The following is a 6,000-nucleotide window of genomic DNA, read 5'->3' as shown; positions in this document are numbered from 1 at the left end:
CCAAAACGTTCCTGCTGTGAGGGGACAATGCTGACCACTGCCAGTCAGAGCTACCTTGGCAACAACATTGACATTGACATTTTGTAGTACCATAATGGTGGATTGCCGTGGATTGCAGTGCTGAACATTTTGTGGCCTTTTTTTAGGCCACAGTGCAACTGCGAACCCAACATGAAGTCTAAGGAGTTCTACAATCACACCCAAAGGACTATGGGAGCTTTTTATAAAACGGGACATTTTAACCGTTACATTTGATTGGATAACATAGATTAGATTTGATTAGATTAGATTCAACTTTATTGTCATTGTACAAAGACAACAAAATGCAGTTTGCGTCCAACCAGAAGTGCAAAAAGAGCAGAAAAGTGCAATGTAATATAAGTATAGACAGGACAAGAAATATGGTGCAGTGTAGACAGTACTGTACAGTTGGTTAACAGAAGGTGGTTTAGAGTAATATAAATTGAATATAAATGTGTGCAGTGTATTATCAGTTGCCTTATAAGAGCGGAATAAATATGGCTATGTAATATGAACAATGTATGAACAAAATGTACAGATATGTGCAATGTAGCAGCAGTTACATTATCATAGTAGTAAAAAATAATATATAAATGCAGTGTATTAAAATTAGAAAAACAGAATAAAATATGGATATTCAGCATGAACCATATAGACAGATATGTACAGTATGTACAGCTATGTGCAGTGTGGTAACAGTACCATTGTAGTGCAGAAACAGTAACATTATAAGAGAAGTGAGAATAAGTGTATGTGCAGGATGAATAGTATGAAGAGCAGTAGAATATGGCTATGTATAAGTGTAGTTACAGTATGTACATTTGGAAATAAATAAATAAATAGAACACTATGGGTGGGATGGGGGGGGTTTGGGTGCTTAGTTGGCTGGTTGTCACCAGGATGCAGAGCTAGAGTATGTATGTTAAGATTGCGACGTTCACTCCCTTAGATTTGTGTCCCCTTCACTCTCCTTCAAAGAAAGTGGGTTACTTGGGGGCTGGGTGGGGAGTGGGCTGGGGGAGGCGAAGCTCCGGGAACAGAGAGAGCTACAGTATATTTGAACTCCCAATATAGCCAGAGAAAATCGCTCACAGACCTTGTGACCCAGCAGATGTAATGGTGCACATTGGGCCTCATATACGTGGTCGGTGAAGCACAGTTGGTTGCTAGTAGTGCTGGCAAGAAATGATTCTTTTCTACGATGTCTTCTTCGCATTTGATGCATACTCCTTCTGTCAGCCGTGCACTCTGAGTCAGAGAGACACTGACAAAACTTTCACCTTCTCATGCCTATTTAAGTTTTGCATATTACCAAGTTAAATGCCAGTGATCAAGATAGCTAGTTGCTAATTTTGTCTGTTTGGTGTTTGGTGATGGACGGGTGGTGAACAGTGCTTTTATCAGAGTTTCTTTCTACTGAAAACAGCTACCTGCTGTGTCAGGAAACAACGCAGGTGAGAATGGTTATACTGAACCAAAGCAGAAGTAGCGGACCGTAAAAAAACCCAAACAGTAAGTTAAAAGAAAAAAATGCTCTTGGTGCAGTCAGTACTACAGTAAGCCCGACTCGCATGCTGGTGATACCAGACACCACTTGGGGGCTTCAGGTTTGCCCGATTTGTTCATGCACCAGTACAACCCTGTCTCCTAAAAAATGAAGTTCCCATACAACTAAACTGCATTTTCAATTACTTTTGGAGTTAAATGTATTTTCTCCCAAAATACACGTGTTTTAACACGTCCTCATACCATCTTTTATAATGTTAGCACAAATTGAAACAAAACTACTTGGTTATGTATAGGCAACAAAACTACTTGGTTAGGTTCTGGAAAAGATAGTATTTTGGTTTTAATAATAAGTAGCCTAAGTTAAAGGTCCCATGGCATGAAAATTTCACTTAATGAGTTTTTTCAACATTAATATGCGTTTCCCCCAGCCTGCCTATGGTCCCCCAGTGGCTAGAAATGGTGATAGGTGTAAACCGAGCCCTGGGTATCCTGCTCTGCCTTTGAGAAAATGAAAGCTCAGATGGGCCGATCTGGAATCTGCTCCTTATGAGGTCATAAGGAGCAAGGTTACCTCCCCTTTCTCTGCTTTGCCTGCCCATGAGAAAGAGAGAGATATCATGGCTTGCAAACAAGCAAAGCATGGCAGTTGGTCAAGGCCCCCCGCCCTCCACCTTGAGACAGACTTGAGTAGTCTCAGTAGCCCAATGTCTTGATAGCCTGGTTGCTTGTGAAAAATTGAGTCTTGTTGCTGCAGTTTGATTGATACTTAAACTATGTGTGGTGCATGTTAGTGCTAATAATTATTTTACCTATTTTAATACTGAAATTGTCTCTGTTTATGATCATTTCTCTCATTTACTATTCTCATGATTCACAAGTTTTGGTGGATTTCTTTGTTCATTTATTGGAAAAAATAACTCAAGAATCAAGACAATTATGACAATTGGTAAAACACTACCATAGTTAGCCACTCCTTTCCAGCCACATTCCCTATTCCCCCTTCAATGTCATTTTCCATCCATCCACCAGATGCCCTCGGGCTTTCCCAGCTTTTCCAATCAGCTGACTGCCCCACCCATCTACACACCTGTTCCCACTTTCCTCACCTGTATCTCATTCCCTCACCAGCCTCTCAGTACATATACAACCCCAGTTCAATTAATTTCCTGTCACACCGTCGTAGTTGCTCTGCTGCTTTCTTGCCATGTGGTTTTTGGCTTTGGAGCGTCTGTTGCCCTGCCCCTTTACTTGGACTTGTAACTGCCTGTAGTCATGGTGAGATGAAGATTTATGAAGCATTGACCCTTTCCAGCAAAACGGTTCATTTCTCGAGGCTTCACATGCACGCACAACCATCTGTTGGTCAAAGAGTGTAAAACAGGCAGATGTATTACAGATGATCTCAACCATCTGTGATCTACTGTATTTTGCACTTAACGTCACTACCTGCTTGCCTGTCTGTCTGCCTGCCAGTAAGAACTGACCTGATTCTGTCTGCCTGCCTTCATCTGCATTTGAGTCCTATCCCTGTTATCCGTATTTACCAGATTATGACAGTTCGTGCGCCCTACTGAGTTGACGCATAAAAGATGCACAACTAATGCTCTAGAAGTCCCAAATCTCTGAAGTTCTATACATTTAAATGTCCTGACTCCCATCTCAGTAGGTACCGAAGTAACATAAGATTGGAACTTTCCAACATTAAAGAGATGGTTTCCTGAGTCCAGCTTTGTGTCATGGCAGTGTAGACATTGTGTGCAGATGAACGGTGTTTGGCTTGGTGCCAGTGTACAGAGCGCCATGAAGGTCTGCTGTGATGAAACTATCTCGGCGATCATCCGGTGCTCTGGTCCTCGAGGAGATTAGTCACACAACGTTTGTCCAAACACACTGCCCACACAAAGATGACACAAAGCTGGTTTGAAATGTTCAAAGTATTCGTTAAACTGTTGGTTTAGACATCGTTCTTGTTGTAGAATGGCAATGGTGCTACTAAACAGCCCAGTGTTTTTCACATAATGATAATAATACAGAATGATAACCTCTATTCCAATCACACAGCTACTGCCTTGACAACAAAGTCTTAGCTGAAATGGATAGTGCAGACCGGGACTGGTTGTACACTGTGTAAAAGTCTGACAAATCTAAACATTCAGGGCATCCTGACAATGGTGGAACAAAGGGTCCCACAGGTATATGCATGTAAATGCTTTGTTAGGAACAAAGTTGTTGAACTTAGTGATGGACCTACCAGGAGGTCTCTTTTTCTTCTGTTTGAGAGCAAGTTTAAAGTAGATCAGTCTTATAAGTCCCGTTACAGCACACCAAAGCCTGTCAAATCCGAAAGTTCAAAGTGGGCTTAGACAGTGTATATGTAGCACTGTGGCAGCTCTTACGAAGGATCAGGTGGATTATGACCCAAGTTTCAGTGCACCTTTCATAAACTGAATACTGTGATATTTTTACCATCACATTGAGAATGTGTCTGCCAGGTGTGAGGTGGTCCTGTAAACAGACAACAGAGTCTCATAAAGGGACAATTGCACCGCCTTTTCCTAAGCATTTTGGGGATAATGAATAAAGCATTCCGTCATATAGTGAAGGTTCACTTTTTGCTTTCAAGCATTTTTATCTAGTCAATACAAATAGTTTGTAATGATTTTGAGCAGAGCATTACAAGGTCTAGTGGGTTATTTTTACCACTGTCTCTCTTTGCCACACTAGGTACTTTTCAATTGTCAACATCTAAATGAAACCACGTCTTCTAAAATAGTTCTGTATCTATTCAACGCTCAAAGATCAATAACTTAAACTTGTTCTAATGGTGGCTGTCGTATTACTCACATGAATTAAATGAATGTGTCTGTGCTGTACCTCGCTAAAAGCTTGAAAAAAAAGTCACTGCCTATACCGCTCCTTCTCAATGGCCTTGGAGGATTTATGTTTTGTGTTAAGTAAGGCTGAAGCTACTCATGTTATCTCACTCCATCAATAGCAAATACATTAACAATATCTAGTCGCTGCAAGCACACTATTAATTTACCACGACCTGTCCCTACAGGGGCAGAATGATTGTTGGAGGCAACGAGGTGTATCTGCTTACCCTTCCCTGGGACATGGTGCCGCTGCTGGGGGGATCAATGTCCATTGAGCTTGGAGGAAAAGGGGCAGGCAGGCAGCCAAGCAGCCGGCCGGAGGAAGCCCTCAACCTCAGCTCGAGTGACGCTGTCACCTAAGAGGTCCCAGCAGGCCCTGCAGAGACAGAGAGGGATGCTGGAGCCATGTCCTTTCACACAGAAACACGGGCCATCGTTCCTCAAAGGTTGAAGAGGACAGATGTAATAGATATTGCGAGCTCCAGTTCATGACAGGAAAAACCCATACTGCCATTGACAGTTAATTTTCCGTCAGACATTATGACATTGGTCATTTGGAGACGTGCAGTAGCTCTCAGTTAACATTTGACAGAAGAAAGAACATATTATTCCTACTATTGACACAAACTTGAATTCATAAGCAATAAAATAAGGGGTGGAACTAGACGTAAACATTCGGGGCTCAGCCCAAACCTAGTGGGGGTCTTGGGACATGCTCCATTTATGGGAGCTATGCACTATATTTCAAGCTTTTTGATAACATAATGCCTAAAGTTATGTACATGGAAGTAAATATGCCAAGGAAAAGAATCATCCTGTAGAGCCGATATCCTATTTTGTATCTAATTGTTCTGCAACTGTCTTTCTGAAAGTAGAAAACGACAAATGTTGAAGATGACTAAATTCCAATGCTACCACCTAAGAAGAGTCAAGATTGTATGAAAAACGGTTGTGATTGGTGCCTTGATTTGGAAACATTGGAAATGGACACTTTTCTGTCATTTTCTCCAGCCCGTCTCTTCTCTTAGCCCCTTTCTTCCTTTTGTAATCAGTCTTCATGGCATGCGTCGCCAGCAGCGTCAGCCCGGTGTGCGACAGTAATAATCCTCCGTGTGGAAACACCGTGGACGATACAACGCTGGTAACATTAATTAAACGAAGCTTCGAGGCAAATCATTTTGCATCGAGGATTTTTAGTAATCAAATTATTCCAGTTACTCTGAGGAATCGTTTCAGCCCTAGTTCAATCCCTTCAAGCTGACAGAGGTTAGTTCTTGGTGCACATTTAAATACAGTATTTTAAAGGGAAAACAAGCTTCCCTTAACAAAATAATAACATATGGAACAAAAGTTAGCCTATTAACGTCTCTTAACAGGTCAAAGAGTTCATGTTTTGTGTTTAAAACTACGGTTCAATTGCTGATGAAAATAGTTAGCCAAGAGTAACTTCATGGCTCCTATACACACAAACCTTTCCTTTGACCTCTCCAATTCAAACCAAATGACTAGTGCAAGTTTTCCACCCTGCTGCTGTATAAATAAGAGAGTGTATGTTGGAGCTGATAGCCCCTGGAGAAGAGCTACCGTATCAGCG

Source organism: Perca fluviatilis, chromosome 13 (assembly GCF_010015445.1).
Source record: "Perca fluviatilis chromosome 13, GENO_Pfluv_1.0, whole genome shotgun sequence".
NCBI classification, from domain to species: domain Eukaryota; kingdom Metazoa; phylum Chordata; class Actinopteri; order Perciformes; family Percidae; genus Perca; species Perca fluviatilis.
The sequence above is the reverse complement of the archived record's forward strand: the minus strand, read 5'-3'. Positions refer to the sequence as shown.